The sequence below is a fragment of the Haliotis rubra genome, unplaced genomic scaffold (genome assembly GCF_003918875.1).
Source record: "Haliotis rubra isolate DU_JTF1 unplaced genomic scaffold, ASM391887v1 Scf43, whole genome shotgun sequence".
NCBI classification, from domain to species: Eukaryota; Metazoa; Mollusca; class Gastropoda; order Lepetellida; family Haliotidae; genus Haliotis; species Haliotis rubra.
In genome coordinates this window covers 929,875-948,070 of record NW_025767113.1, presented here as the reverse complement: position 1 = coordinate 948,070, position 18,196 = coordinate 929,875, and the positions used below count along the sequence as shown (strand labels likewise).

Here is an 18,196-nt window from a genome sequence, read left to right as displayed (position 1 = left end):
CGCCAAGTCATTGGTTAAGCGACGTATGTGTGATGTAACAGGATATACGTTGTACAGCAACCTGCACTCGAACCGACTCCTAGTCAATGTTACCTCTGTCAAAAGTGCAAACATCCTTATCGAAGACATGACAGCCCAAATCAGGAATATATCACTGCTGACCCCATACAAAGTGATCCCTCCAATCTTAATGTAAATAAACGCTTAACACCACCTCCCTCACCCCTGGTCACCCCTGGTGCCAAAACCCACCCCTCCCGGCCCATTAATCCACCCTCCTTGAACATCTTCACCAATCACATTCTCCTCATCATCAACAAGTGAACGCCACGGCTCTGACGCCCTATGCTCTGGTCTGCTGGTCTGCGCATGACGAGGGGACCATAGGTTCCCAGGGACCTGTGGGTGCAAACCCTTCCTCACCCCCTAGCGGCGTCCTGGGAGAATTCGTCGGTCACCGATTCATTTACCCCTACAGCCTCAGTCTGGTTCGTGACCCACATACACGCTACCGGTCCCATTCCAAGGTGAGCGTGGTTGCGACAAGAAACCTGTCCGGAGTCTTTGTGGAACACAAGGTAAGATTCCAGTTAAACTCTCCCCTCGATCATTGCAACAGAGGAATCTGCAATATTTACTGGACTTATAACCTGCAGTGATTTCACTGTAGAAATACAAGATCCACATACTACATATCATCACCTTAGACTCAAGACATGTTTATCGTTACACTGGCAGGGGCAAGTTGTGTCGCTGTTTTTGTTGTTGTTTGTATATAAATATTTGCAGCACTGCAAAAGTCATAGCGCATGTGATATTAAGATTATCAGAGTAATGGAGACGTACAGTCAGTGGTATTGCGACAGTTAAACTTCTCCCAGTCCTACCAGTGGCACATTCCGTGAAGTGTATAACAGATGGTTCTTTTCACATTGATATGGAATATCACCAGTTTGAGTTGTCGCCAGGGACTGTGTGTGGGAACGCCAGAGTTTGGGTGTGGAGCAGACTAACGCTTAGTCTCTAAATATATATGATGTTGATAGTAACAAATAAACCCATCTAAATTGAAAAGGACTCCAAGGAAGACCAGGGATTCAGAACCTCGAGAAATCTAGACTTGTTTCACTTAGGGCTTTAGCATTGCAAGGAGGTTTAGGCTGTAGGGAAAATAGAAATAGTTCAGAGACTGTGAGACAGACTAGGTGTGGAACAACTGCTCCCGACGGTTTAACACATGGAGCATCCATAGAGTTGACCCATCTAGCACTTGACAATTACGCGACGATCTGTCCCCGCAAATGTTTTGGGAAGTGTGCCCTTGGTGTCAGCTTAGTTGGATCCCACTGGTGAGCAACGAACGATACACTCATGATGCAGAGTTATCTATATAGACAGAGAAGAAACAACTTACTATGTTTGATTATTCCTAGTAAGTGCTGCGTGACTCGCCTAAATCACGGACTGATCATTCAATAGGTTGGAAATCGATACTGTGCACACACGAGTTGTTTACAGGTCACAATGTTTACATTGCTCGCTGCTCTCAAGGCTGACCTCTGACCTTTGACCCAACCCCCGATGGCAGGTGTGGATGCCCTAGAACAAGTTCCCGCGTTCCCCGTCCCGCATTTATCAGTGTCGTTTACTGATAACAAGTGTTTCTCTCCCGTCTCAACCCTGTCCCCAGCTGGTGGGCTGTTAGACCGTCACAGTTTACAAGGAATGAAAGACGCGACACTTGATACTCTTATTGGTACTACTTTTAAGTTGATATGTCAGTGACAGTATACCATCACGAAGGATCACGTGACAGGCGTAGTTATCTGACCAGTACTAGCTTCTGTCAACCCCGCATCTGTCCGAGTACAGAAGCTGCATACCGAGTAATTAACGATAGAATCAAACCATGAGCACTGTTTAGAAGGACACAATGTGTATGTAACTAACTGTCAGTATAACGCTGAATATTTATTGCAAACTGCTAATAAACCCATTTTAGTTGTACACATTGATGTGAAACAATATGTAAGTACATGTACACGGGACACTGCGTGTGTGTGTGTGTGTGTGTGTGTGTGTGTGTGTGTGTGTGTGTGTGTGTGTGTGTGTGTGTGTGTGTGTGTGTGTGTGTGTGTGTGTGTGTGTGTGTGTGTGTGTGTGTGTGTGTGTGTGTGTTATCCCTGGACTGTTAATGCAGACTGGAGATTCAAATGAAATATTATATAAAACAATATCTGGCTCTGATATCTCTGGCATGCTGCCGCCTGGACTAGCAGGCACCGGGCTGGTGAGTGAGTGAGTGTTTCCCCACTGTCTCGGAGCAAGGTTACCTACTCGTGTCCTCGGTGAAGACAGACAGGTCCATCTATCTGTGCACATCACCATTGATCAAGCATTAATGTTGTATATGCTTTGGAAACTTTACTCTAATTAAAACATAAACAAAACTGAAATTAGAAACAATTTACTTGCAATTTGAGACGATCACAGAAGGCGTGAAATTGAACAATGCCGGAACCTATTGTCACCATGCCATCGATTTGATTGTCACACAAGCAAACTTAAATCCACACAATCAAGTTCTGAAATAGTGATTGTTGTGATTATATGAACCGCGACCACATCACTACGTTTTATAGCCACCCCTCGCACAGATAACATCTGCATGTCGCACTGTCACACTATCAGCGCCGGCACCGTCTGCCGCTCCTCATAGAGTGGCTGTGTCTGTTCCTGAATTTTTAGAATAGGCGGACCTCCAGTTCGAATTTGGCGTCCAGGATAGTCCCAAAGATGTTCGATGGGGTTCATATCTGTGCTGCCTGTGAAAGATGGTTATGTTTCGATGGAGTAGTTCTGCAACTGGGCTATGGCGGCTCCAGAACGGTCAGGCGGTGCCATACATGGATATTTGGAGATCTGACAAGGGAATGATTATCAAAGTGTTCACGGTATACCGTACTTCCTGTTGATAACGTTGACCATATTTGAGTGTCCCGGTTAGTGTTATGAGATCCTACTTGCAGTCATAGGAGACGGAGCCCCACATCATCACTGATCCACCACCACCAGTAGGTTCAGCTGCGTGGATCTCCTGGTGATATAACTCGGTAATCGACAACGGCTTGAGGTAAGGTGTAGAACACAGCGACTGTCGTCAGCACGATGAACCATACCTTATATCCGCAAGTTGCCGTTTTCTCAGAGTCTGCACCGCGTCAGACGTTTCTGCGAGAGCCTGTCTGTGAGGAACGGACGACAGATCGGACAACTTGCCCTGAGATGAGCAGCCTCTTCTGGTGGTAATGGATGAGAGTCGGACTCTCACTGTTCAGTGCTAGCGCACTTAGGTCATGGGGCTGCGTCTTGAAAGACGAATTAGGACTCGGTCTTCACGGTCATTGGTCTTTCTCGGACGATTAATAACTGTGTGATTAATGTTCAAGTACCGATGCTTTCTCATGCATACCAATAACTAATCATCGTGTACTTTCTGAAAATCTACAGTAATATCAAAGATTACCTGTGAATTCCGGTGTGCGCAATGTGTATATTTGAATAGCAAGAAAGGGAATTAATGAACTCAATAACGTTTGTGGAACTGCTGGAACAAAGGCTGTTTTCAGTGTGATATGAATGGTGTAAAAGCGGTACACACTGGAATCACTGCACAGTGTACGGAACCGAATGCAAGAGCAACCGAACACATTCGGTGGATTCCGTTGAATTACACGTCGATTTATTATTGACATATTAGGGCTGATAAAGCAAGCAACTAGCATATGTATTTCATACACAGATACCATTACAAAGTCATAATGTGTTATGTGGACTACCACACCGTTGTCAGGTATGCTGAGTGGAAGGACCGATATGTCAGACAGTCAACTCGACCATTCCATAAACTCAGTCTTGTCCGACCTGTTCGGAGACTAAACCCGACTGCTGCCCGTATCTCACGCGTTAGATATTAAATCTGATGCACGTGACGTTAGTTCAATGTCATGGCCGACGTTATGCATTAAAGTCAAAATTTCGCGTGAAAAGGGAATTTCAAACTAAAGAGAATTTCTTGTTTTGTGGCTTTTGTTTGTCCCGCAATTTTTCCCCCCAGATATGGTGGTGGTGTTTATCGTCAACGATCAGTTTGTGTTGGATACAGCCACTCACCGACTTTCACATACAGTCTGTGTATGTCCAATACACGGAATATTTTCTTGATATCCTAGAAGCATTTTACGGTATCAGTAATTCTGTTTTCGATATCCTAAATTAATAAAAGATATTTTTACTGATATCATACAAAACATTATTGATAACTACAAATACGATACAGATATCTTTAAAACAATTGATGTATTAGTAAATGTGAAAACGGCTTGCCATGAAATCACACGTTATGCAGCTATCTCGGATTCAGTTGAATGAATACATTGCAAGTTTTCATTCAAAGAGCTAAGCAGCGTGGCAATGGTGGTGGTAGTGGAGGTAGGGATGGTAGTGGTAGGGTAGTGGGGATGGTAGTGGTAGGGTAGTGGGGTTGTCTACATCAATCCGGCATTAGTCGTGAGATTCCTTTGTCTACATCACCCCGACCTCACCGGCGGTGTACATACTGGGTTATGTTCCCCCTGAGTCACCGACAACACGATGGACGCTTGGTGGGACGTGTATGGCGGTTATCTCTACAACATGTCAGCTAAACCCCTTTAGTATCTGCTTGAGATACATCTGGCATTTTACCACATCTGAGTCATCAGTTAAAAGTCAGATACTCTCGTCGTTGATTCATTCTTTGAAGGATTCTGTATCATCAAACGTTTTTGTGTTCTATTTTTTATCATGTATAAAATATATAGCTTGAACGCTTTCCAACACACAGTGTCCTTTTAAATGACCTTCACGGCACGAGAGGGTTTTGCAATGAAAGGGAATGTATAGATTGTGACCTTCATGGTGCTGTATTATATCGTGAATGTATAGATTATGACCTTCATAGTGGTGTAGTACATCGTTTATAGTGCTGTAGTACATCGTGAATGTATAGATTGTGACCTTCATGGTGCTGTATTATATCGTTTATAGTGCTGTAGTACATCGTGAATGTATAGATTGTGACCTTCATGGTGCTGTAGTACATCGTGAATGCATAGATTGTGACCTTCATGGTGCTGTAGTACATCGTGAATGTATAGATTGTGACCTTCATGGTGCTGTATTATATCGTGAATGTATAGATTGTGACCTTTATGGTGCTGTATTATATCGTGAATGTATAGATTATGACCTTCATAGTGGTGTAGTACATCGTTTATAGTGCTGTAGTACATCGTGAATGTATAGATTATGACCTTCATAGTGGTGTAGTACATCGTTTATAGTGCTGTAGTACATCGTGAATGTATAGATTGTGACGTTCATAGTGCTGTAATATATCGTGAATGTATAGATTGTGACCTTCATAGTGGTGTAGTACATCGTTTATAGTGCTGTAGTACATCGTGAATGTATAGATTGTGACCTTCATAGTACTGTAATATATCGTGAATGTATAGATTGTGACGTCCATAGTGCTGTAGTATATCGTGAATGTATAGATTGTGACCTTCATAGTGCTGTAGTATATCGTGAATGTATAGATTGTGACGTTCATAGTGCTGTAGTACATCGCGAATGTATAGATTGTGACGTCCATAGTGCTGTAGTACATCGTGAATGTATAGATTGTGACGTTCATAGTGCTGTAATATATCGTGAATGTATAGATTGTGACGTTCATAGTGCTGTAGTACATCGCGAATGTATAGATTGTGACGTTCATAGTGCTGTAGTATATCGTGAATGTATAGATTGTGACGTTCATAGTACTGTAATACATCATGAATGTATAGATTGTGACGTCCATAGTGCTGTAGTATATCGTGAATGTATAGATTGTGACCTTCATAGTGCTGTAATATATCGTGAATGTATAGATTGTGACGTCCATAGTGCTGTAGTATATCGCGAATGTATAGATTGTGACGTCCATAGTGCTGTAGTACATCGTGAATGTATAGATTGTGACGTTCATAGTGCTGTAGTATATCGTGAATGTATAGATTGTGACGTTCATAGTGCTGTAGTATATCGCGAATGTATAGATTGTGACCTTCATAGTGCTGTAATGAATGTATAGTGAATGACCTTATAGATTAGTCGATAGTGCTGTTACATGAATGTAGCTGTGACCTTCATAGTCTGTAATAATCGTGAATATAGATTGTGACCTTCATAGTGCTGTAGTTTATATGCTGTAATACATCGTGAATGTATAGATTGTGACCTTCCATAGTGCTGTAACATATCGTGAATGTATAGATTGTGACGTTCATAGTGCTGTAGTATATCGCGAATGTATAGATTGTGACCTTCATAGTGCTGTAATATATAGTGAATGTATAGATTGTGACCTTCATAGTGCTGTAGTATATCGCGAATGTATAGATTGTGACCTTCATAGTGCTGTAATATATAGTATATCGAATGTATAGATTGTGACGTTCATAGTGCTGTAGTATATCGTGAATGTATAGATTGTGACGTCCATAGTGCTGTAGTATATCGTGAATGTATAGATTGTGACCTTCATAGTGCTGTAGTATATCGTGAATGTATAGATTGTGACCTTCATAGTGCTGTAGTATATCGCGAATGTATAGATTGTGACCTTCATAGTGCTGTAATATATCGTGAATGTATAGATTGTGACGTCCATAGTGCTGTAGTATATCGCGAATGTATAGATTGTGACCTTCATAGTGCTGTAATATATAGTGAATGTATAGATTGTGACCTTCATAGTGCTGTAGTATATCGTGAATGTATAGATTGTGACCTTCATAGTGCTGTAATATATCGTGAATGAATAGATTGTGACGTTCATAGTACTGTAATATATCGTGAATGAATAGATTGTGACGTCCTTAGTGTTGTAGTATGTCGTGAATGTATAGATTGTGACCTTCATAGTGCTGTAGTATATCGTGAATGTATAGATTGTGACCTTCATAGTGTTGTAATATATCGTGAATGAATAGATTGTGACCTTCATAGTGCTGTAGTATATCATGAATGTATAGATTGTGACGTTCATAGTGCTGTAATATATCGTGAATGTATAGATTGTGACGTTCATAGTACTGTAATATATCGTGAATGAATAGATTGTGACGTCCATAGTGCTGTAGTATATCGAATGTATAGATTGTGACCTTCATAGTGCTGTAATATATCGTGAATGTATAGATTGTGACGTCCATAGTGCTGTAGTATATCGTGAATGTATAGATTGTGACGTTCATAGTGCTGTAATACATCATGAATGTATAGATTGTGACGTTGATAGACGTGTAGTACATCGTGAATGTATAGATTGTGACGTTCATAGTACTGTAATACATCATAAATGTATAGATTGTGGCGTTCATAGTGGTGTAGTACATCGTGAATGTATAGATTGTGGCGTTCATAGTGTTGTAGTATATCGTGAATGTATAGATTGTGACGTTCATAGTACTGTAATACATCATGAATGTATAGATTGTGACGTTCATAGTGGTGTAGTACATCGTGAATGTATAGATTGTGGCGTTCATAGTGGTGTAGTACATCGTGAATGTATAGATTGTGGCGTTCATAGTACTGTTATACATCATGAATCTATAGATTGTGACGTTCATAGTGTTGTAGTACATCGTGAATGTATAGATTGTGGCGTTCATAGTGGTGTAGTACATCGTTCATAGGCTGCAAGGTTTAGCTGTGTCATTCCACTGTAGTGTGTCATTCATTATACTGCAAGGTTTAGCTGTGTCATTCCACTGTAGTGTGTCATTCATTATACGTGGAATGAGGAGGACAGCGATTAGACTGCAAGGTTAAGCTGTCATTCCATTGTGTGTCATAACCCGTGAGTCCACTGCATGTGTGTCTCGACACCGTTGTAAAGTTTCTCGAGAAAATGTATTTAGCAACAAAACCTAGTGAAATTGGACGTGCAGCCTCGCGTTGCCACCAGTTATCATCAGGAACGTCATACCGATTATGGAGTCATGTCCGTGACTCCTCCACACCTTGACCAATTCATTCAGGGTATGTGTGCATGTGCGTGTGCGTGCGCGTGCGTGCGATCATGCGTGCATGTGTCTCTCTCTCACCTCATATTGAATACGGTGGCCGACGTGTGTGTACGTATGTGTGTCCATGTGTGTGCTTGTCCGTTCCACTCACATTGAATTAGGTGGCTGACGTGTGTTCCTGTGTGCGTGTGTCTGCGTGCGTGCATGTGTGTGTGAGTGTGTGTGTGAGTTCATCTCCAAGTGAATATACTGGCTTATGTTTGTATTTGTATGTGTGCGTGTGCGTGTGCGTGTGCGTGTGTGTGCCCCTTACACTGATCGTGCATATATATACCGAGACCATATTCTCAGTGGTGCTGAGGCGAGGACAGGTGTATATATTCACAAGCTTGTTAACAATGACACATCAAAATATAACCTTTGATTACAATAGTTAAATAGCCTGACTTGGATACATAATCTAATCTGCTGTACGTCCGCCCGGTGACAGTCCCTTGTGATACCCGCTCTCAGCGACACAGGCGCGCACAGCCTCAAACATCAGTGACTATTTGTGGTAAGTCTGCCGAGCAAGTTTACATGCAGATTGAGGTCAGTTGTTAGCCTGTGAGTATTATGTATAAGACAAGGTATATATAACTGTACGCGTGCAACTGTAATTTTGATATATTATATAGATACCGAAAGGTACTATCATGTCGACATGGCTCAAACATACGGAGGAAGGCAGAACAAACACTTTCAAAGAGCCACCAGCAGGAATACTGAATCTCAGCAAATACGGTTACCTAAACAACAACAACTACTGCAACAACAACTACTACAACAGCAACTACTACCACACTAATTACAACCACTGCCCCAACCGCTACAGTAAACTCAACACATCCGCTACAGTAAACTCAACGCATCCACTACAGTAAACTCAACGCATCCACTACAGTAAACTCAACGCATCCACTACAGTAAACTCAACGCATCCACTACAGTAAACTCAACGCATCCACTACAGTAAACTCAACGCATCCACTACAGTAAACTCAACGCATCCACTACAGTAAACTCAACACATCCACTACAGTACACATCCGCTACAGTAAACAACCAACCACTACAGTAAACTCAACGCATCCACTACAGTAAACTCAACGCATCCACTACAGTAAACTCAACGCATCCACTACAGTAAACTCAACACATCCACTACAGTAAACTCTACACATCCACTACAGTAAACTCAACGCATCCACTACAGTAAACTCAACGCATCCACTACAGTAAACTCAACGCATCCACTACAGTAAACTCAACGCATCCACTACAGTAAACTCTACACATCCACTACAGTAAACTCAACACAACCGCTACAGTAAACTCAACGCATCCACTCACAGTAAACTCAACGCATCCACTACAGTAAACTCAACGCATCCACTACAGTAAACTCTACACATCCACTACAGTAAACTCAACACATCCACTACAGTAAACTCAACACATCCACTACAGTAAACTCAACACATCCACTACAGTAAACTCAACGCATCCACTACAGTAAACTCAACGCATCCACTACAGTAAACTCAACACATCCACTACAGTAAACTCAACGCATCCACTACAGTAAACTCAACGCATCCACTACAGTAAACTCTACACATCCACTACAGTAAACTCAACACATCCACTACAGTAAACTCAACACAACCACTACAGTAAACTCAACACATCCACTACAGTAAACTCAACGCATCCACTACAGTAAACTCAACGCATCCACTACAGTAAACTCAACACATCCACTACAGTAAACTCAACGCATCCACTACAGTAAACTCAACGCATCCACTACAGTAAACTCTACACATCCACTACAGTAAACTCAACACATCCACTACAGTAAACTCAACACAACCACTACAGTAAACTCAACACATCCACTACAGTAAACTCAACACATCCACTACAGTAAACTCAACGCATCCACTACAGTAAACTCAACACATCCACTACAGTAAACTCAACACATCCACTACAGTAAACTCTACACATCCACTACAGTAAACTCAACACATCCACTACAGTAAACTCAACACAACCACTACAGTAAACTCTACACATCCACTACAGTAAACTCAACACATCCACTACAGTAAACTCTACACATCCACTACAGTAAACTCAACACATCCACTACAGTAAACTCTACACATCCACTACAGTAAACTCAACACATCCACTACAGTAAACTCTACACATCCATAACAGTAAACTCAACACATCCACTACAGTAAACTCAATACATCCACTACAGTAAACTCTACACATCCACTACAGTAAACTCAACACAACCACTACAGTAAACTCTACACACCGACTACAGTAAACTCAACACAACCACTACAGTCAACTCAACACATCCACTACAGTAAACTCAACACAACCACAACAGTAAACACAACACATCCACTACAGTAAACTCAACACAACCACTACAGTAAACTCAACACATCCACTACAGTAAACTCAACACATCCACTACAGTAAACTCAACACAACCACTACAGTAAACTCTACACATCCACTACAGTAAACTCAACACATCCACTACAGTAAACTCTACACATCCACTACAGTAAACTCAACACATCCACTACAATAAACTCTACACATCCACTACAGTAAACTCAACACATCCACTACAGTAAACTCAACACATCCACTACAGTAAACTCTACACATCCACTACAGTAAACTCAACACAACCACTACAGTAAACTCTACACACCGACTACAGTAAACTCAACACAACCACTACAGTAAACTCAACACATCCATAACAGTAAACTCAACACATCCACTACAGTAAACTCAACACATCCACTACAGTAAACTCAACGCAACCACTACAGTAAACTCTACACACCGACTACAGTAAACTCAACACATCCACTACAGTAAACTCAACACATCCACTACAGTAAACTCAACACATTCACTACAGTAAACTCAACACATCCACTAAAGTAAACTCAACACATCCACTAAAGTAAACTCAACACATCCACTACAGTAAACTCAACACATCCATAACAGTAAACTCAACACATCCACTACAGTAAACTCAACACAACCACTACAGTAAACTCTACACACCGACTACAGTAAACACAACACAACCACTACAGTAAACTCAACACATCCACTACAGTAAACTCAACACATCCACTACAGTAAACTCAACACAACCACTACAGTAAACTCTACACACCGACTACAGTAAACTCAACACAACCACTACAGTAAACTCAACACATCCACTACAGTAAACTCAACACATCCACTACAGTAAACTCAACACATCCACTACAGTAAACTCAACACAACCACTACAGTAAACCCTACACACCGACTACAGTAAACTCAACACAACCACTACAGTAAACTCAACACATCCACTAAAGTAAACTCAACACATCCACTACAGTAAACTCAACACATCCACTACAGTAAACTCTACACATCCGCTACAGTAAACTCAACACATCCACTACAGTAACCTCAACACATCCACTACAGTAAACTCAACACATCCACTACAGTAAACGCTACACATCCGCTACAGTAAACAACACATCCACTACAGTAAACTCAACACATCCACTACAGTAAACTCTACACATCCACTACAGTAAACTCAACACATCCACTACAGTAAACTCAACACATCCACTACAGTAAACTCAACACAACCACTACAGTAAACTCAACACATCCACTACAGTAAACTCTACACATCCACTACAGTAAACTCAACACATCCACTACAGTAAACTCTACACATCCACTACAGTAAACTCAACACATCCACTACAGTAAACTCAACACATCCACTACAGTAAACTCAACACAACCACTACAGTAAACTCAACACATCCACTACAGTAAACTCAACACATCCACTACAGTAAACTCAACACAACCACTACAGTAAACTCTCTACACACTGACTACAGTAAACTCAACACAACCACTACAGTAAACTCAACACATCCACTACAGTAAACTCAACACATCCACTACAGTAAACTCAACACATCCACTACAGTAAACTCAACACAACCACTACAGTAAACTCTACACACCGACTACAGTAAACTCAACACATCCACTACAGTAAACTCAACACATCCACTACAGTAAACTCAACACATCCACTACAGTAAACTCAACACATCCACCAAAGTAAACTCACCACATCCACTAAAGTAAACTCAACACATCCACTACAGTAAAACTCAACACAATCACTCCAGTAAACTCAACACATCCACTACAGTAAACTCAACACATCCACTACAGTAAACTCAACACATCCACTACAGTAAACTCTACACACCGACTACAGTAAACTCAACACATCCACTACAGTAAACTCAACACATCCACTACAGTAAACTCAACACATCCACTACAGTAAACTCAACACATCCACTACAGTAAACTCAACACATCCACTAAAGTAAACTCAACACATCCACTACAGTAAACTCAACACAACCACTACAGTAAACTCAACACATCCACTACAGTAAACTCAACACATCCACTACAGTAAACTCAACACATCCACTACAGTAAACTCTAACACATCCACTACAGTAAACTCAACACAACTACTCACAGTAAACTCAACACATCCACTACAGTAAACTCAACACATCCACTAAAGTAAACTCAACACATCCACTACAGTAAACTCAACACATCCACTACAGTAAACGCTACACATCCGCTACAGTAAACAACACATCCACTACAGTAAACTCAACACATCCACTACAGTAAACTCCTAACACATCCACTACAGTAAACAGCGTCCACATCCACACATCCGTCACAGCTACAGTAAACTCTATCCACGACCACTACAGTAAACTCAACACATCCACTACAGTGAACTCCCAACACATCCACTAGAGTAACAGCAACACATCCACTAAAGTGAACTCAACACATCCGCCACAGTAAACTCAACACATCCACTAAAGTAAACTCCACATCCACTACAGTAAACTCAACACATCCACTACAGTAAACTCGTCCACATCCACTACAGTAAACTCAACACATCCACTACAGTAAACTCTACACACTACAGTAAACTCTACACATCCACTAAAGTAAACTCAACACATCCACTACAGTAAAACTCAACACATCCACTACAGTAAACACGTCCACATCCACTACAGTAAACTCAACACATCCACTACAGTAAAACATAACACATCCACTACAGTAACAACGTCCACATCCACTACAGTAAAGCAACGTACCACATCCACTACAGTAACAACGTCCACATCCACTTTACAGTAACAACGTCCACATCCACTACAGTAAACGTCGCATCCACACATCCACAATAACAGTAACACACATCCACTGCGCCAGTAAACCTACGGTAACAACGTCCACATCCACTACAGTAAACTCAACACATCCACTACAGTAAAACTCAACACATCCACTACAGTAAAACCGTCCACATCCACTACAGTAACACTCAACACAACCGCTACAGTAAACGTCAACACATCCACTACAGTAACAACGTCCACATCCACTACAGTAACAACGTCCACATCCACTACAGTAAACTCAACACATCCACTACACAGTAAACTCAACACATCCACTACAGTAACAACGTCAACACATCCACTACAGTAAAACGTCCACATCATCTACAGTAAACGTCACATCCACTACAGTAACAACGTCCACATCCACTACAGTAACAACGTCCACATCCACTACAGTAACAACGTCATCACATCCGCTACAGTAACAACGTCCACATCCACTACAGTAACAACGTCCACATCCACTACAGTAACAACGTCCACATCCACTACAGTAACAACGTCCACATCCACTACAGTAACAACGTCCACATCCACTACAGTAACAACGTCCACATCCACTACAGTAACAACGTCCACATCCACTACAGTAACAACGTCCACATCCAGTACAGTAACAACGTCCACATCCACTACAGTAACAGCAATCCACACCCACTACAGTAACAGCAATAACCACAACCAGTACAGTAACAACGTCCACATCCACTACAGTAACAACGTCCACATCCACTACAGTAACAACGTCCACATCCACTACAGTAACAGCAATAACCACAATCAGTACAGTAACAACGTCCACATCGACTACAGTAACAATAGCCACAGGCACCACATACACAGATGCAGCTACCACTATCTCAAAAGCTATACGACTAGCTCACCAGTTACCACTATCTCAACAGCTATACCACTAGCTCACCAGCTACCACTATCTCAACAGCTATACCACTAGTTTACCAGTTACCACTATTTCAACAGCTATACCACAAGCTCACCAGTTACCACTAGCTCAACAGCTATACCACTAGCTCACCAGCTATACCACTAGCTTACCAGCTATACCACTAGCTCACCAGTTACCACTATCTCAACAGCTATACCACTGGCTCACCAGCAGCCACTAGCTCAACAGCTATACCACTAGCTCACCAGTTACCACTATCTCAACAGCTATACCACTAGCTTACCAGTTACCACTATCTCAACAGCTATACCACTAGCTCACCAGTTACCACTATCTCAACAGCTATACCACTAGCTCACCAGCTACCACTATCTCAACAGCTATACCACTAGCTCACCAGTTACCACTATCTCAACAGCTATACCACTAGCTTACCAGTTACCACTATCTCAACAGCTATACCACTAGCTCACCAGTTACCACTATCTCAACAGCTATACCACTAGCTTACCAGTTACCACTATCTCAACAGCTATACCACTAGCTCACCAGTTACCACTATCTCAACAGCTATACCACTAGCTCACCAGCTACCACTATCTCAACAGCTATACCACTAGCTCACCAGCTACCACTACCTCAACAGCTATACCACTAGCTTACCAGTTACCACGATCTCAAAGCTATATCACTAGCTTACCAGTTACCACTATCTCAACAGCTATACCACTAGCTCACCAGTTACCACTATCTCAACAGCTATACCACAAGCTCACCAGTTACCACTATCTCAACAGCTATACCACTAGCTCACCAGTTACCACTCTCTCAACAGCTATACCACTAGCTCACCAGTTACCACTATCTCAACAGCTATACCACTAGCTCACCAGTTACCACTATCTCAACAGCTATACCACTAGCTCACCAGTTACCACTATCTCAACAGCTATACCACTAGCTTACCAGTTACCACTATCTCAACAGCTATACCACTAGCTCACCAGTTACCACTATCTCAACAGCTATACCACTAGCTCACCAGTTACCACTATCTCAACAGCTATACCACTAGCTTACCAGTTACCACTATCTCAACAGCTATACCACTAGCTTACCAGAACTTACACTCGCCATTGCCTGGACATGCTACAGGCTTCATGTCGGGACGGCTTCTAGCATTGCACCATAGACCTCCCTCGTGGGGACAAAGGGTTAATTGTGTGCCCTGTCTATTATCACAGTGAAGAGCAAGCGTACAGCCAGGCTGTAAAGTATCTATGTCACTTGTTCCAGCAATCTCGTGTCAACATTGCTACAAAACAGCGTAATTCGAGTGGCTTATTGTATTTCTGAGAACTTCTAGAATGCCAATCAAAGAAGTTATTGCATTTCTGTCTGATGTCTGAAACATGTAATCTAGGTCGCCATTCAGTTGGTACGATGTCATGAGGAACACGGTGCTGTGTTTCTGGTGGTAGTTTGGTCGTACATCACGGTGATATGTTTCTGACGGTAGTTTGGTCGTGCATCACGGTGCTATGTTTCTGGTGGTAGTTTGGTCGTACATCACGGTGCTATGTTTCTGGCGGTAATTTGGTCGTACATCACGGTGCTATGTTTCTGGCGGTAGTTTGGTCGTACATCACGGTGCTATGTTTCTGGCGGTAGTTTGGTCGTACATCACAGTGCTATGTTTCTGGCGATAGTTTGGTCGTACATCACGGTGCTATGTTTCTGGTGGTAGTTTGGTCGTACATCACGGTGCTATGTTTCTGGTGGTAGTTTGGTCGTACATCACGGCGGTATGTTTCTGGTGGTAGTTTGGTCATACAACACGGTGCTATGTTTCTGGCGTTAGTTGGTCGTACATCACGGTGCTATGTTTCTGGCGGTTGTTTGGGCGTACAACACAGTGCTATGTTTCTGGCGTTAGTTTGGGCGTACAACACGGTGGTATGTTTCTGGTGGTAGTTTGGTCGTACATCACAGTGCTATGTTTCTGGCGGTAGTTTGGGCGTACAACACGGTGGTATGTTTCTGGCGGTAGTTTGGTCGTACATCACGGTGCTATGTTTCTGGTGGTAGTTTGGGCGTACATCACGGCGGTATGTTTCTGGTGGTAGTTTGGTCGTACAACACGGTGCTATGTTTCTGGCGTTAGTTGGTCGTACATCACGGTGATATGTTTCTGACGGTAGTTTGGTCGTGCATCACGGTGCTTTGTTTCTGGTGGTAGTTTGGTCGTACATCACGGTGCTATGTTTCTGGCGGTAATTTGGTCGTACATCACGGTGCTATGTTTCTGGCGGTAGTTTGGTCGTACATCACGGTGCTATGTTTCTGGCGATAGTTTGGTCGTACATCACGATGCTATGTTTTTGGTGGTAGTTTGGTCGTGCATCACGGTGCTATGTTTCTGGCGGTAGTTTGGTCGTACATCACGGCGGTAAGTCTCCGGCGTTAGTTTGGTCGTACATCACGGTGCTATGTTTCTGGTGGTAGTTTGGTCGTACATCACAGTGCTATGTTTCTGGCGGTAGTTTGGGCGTACAACACGGTGGTATGTTTCTGGTGGTAGTTTGGTCATACAACACGGTGGTATGTTTCTGGCGGTAGTTTGGTCGTACATCACGGTGCTATGTTTCTGGTGGTAGTTTGGGCGTACATCACGGTGCTATGTTTCTGGTGGTAGTTTGGTCGTACAACACGGTGCTATGTTTCTGGCGTTAGTTGGTCGTACATCACGGTGCTATGTTTCTGGCGGTTGTTTGGGCGTACAACACGGTGCTGTGTTTCTGGTGGTAGTTTGGTCGTACATCACGGTGATATGTTTCTGACGGTAGTTTGGTCGTGCATCACGGTGCTTTGTTTCTGGTGGTAGTTTGGTCGTACATCACGGTGCTATGTTTCTGGCGGTAGTTTGGTCGTACATCACGGTGCTATGTTTCTGGCGATAGTTTGGTCGTACATCACGATGCTATGTTTTTGGTGGTAGTTTGGTCGTGCATCACGGTGCTATGTTTCTGGCGGTAGTTTGGTCGTACATCACGGCGGTAAGTCTCTGGCGTTAGTTTGGTCGTACATCACGGTGCTTTGTTTCTGGTGGTAATTTGGTCGTACATCACGGTGCTATGTTTCTGGCGGTAGTTTGGTCGTGCATCACGGTGCTATGTTTCTGGCGGTAGTTTGGTCGTACATCACGGCGGTAAGTCTCCGGCGTTAGTTTGGTCGTACATCACGGTGCTATGTTTCTGGCGGTAGTTTGGTCGTACATCACGGTGCTATGTTTCTGGCGATAGTTTGGTCGTACATCACGGTGCTATGTTTCTGGCGGTAGTTTGGTCGTACATCACAGTGCTATGTTTCTGGTGGTAGTTTGGGCGTACATCACGGTGCTATGTTTCTGGTGGTAGTTTGGGCGTACAACACGGTGCTATGTTTCTGGTGGTAGTTTGGTCGTACAACACGGTGCTATGTTTCTGGCGGTTCCCCGTAACCCAATAAACGATTAAACGATTATTTATATGTCTATTCCCGGTGCTATGTTTCTGGCGGAAGTTTGGTCATATATCAGGGATATATGTTTCTGGCGGTTCCCTGTAACCCAATAAACGATTAAACAATTATTTATATGTCTATTTACGATATGTCTATTCACGGTGCTATGTTTCTGGCGGTAGTTTGGTCGTACATCACGGTGCTATGTTTCTGGTGGTAGTTTGGTCGTACATCAC

The 18,196-nt window shown here is 42.6% G+C and overlaps 1 protein-coding gene across 1 annotated transcript in view; it reads left to right on the top strand.

Moving 5' to 3' along the window:
- Positions 1-324: 324 nt before the first annotated feature.
- LOC124288964 (putative amine oxidase [copper-containing]) overlaps positions 325-18,196 on the top strand; it is a 32,608-nt gene continuing 14,736 nt past the window's right edge. The window contains exon 1 of the mRNA XM_046725557.1: positions 325-578. The gene's annotated coding sequence lies outside the window, so the exon portion shown is untranslated. The remainder of the gene's footprint in view (positions 579-18,196) is intronic.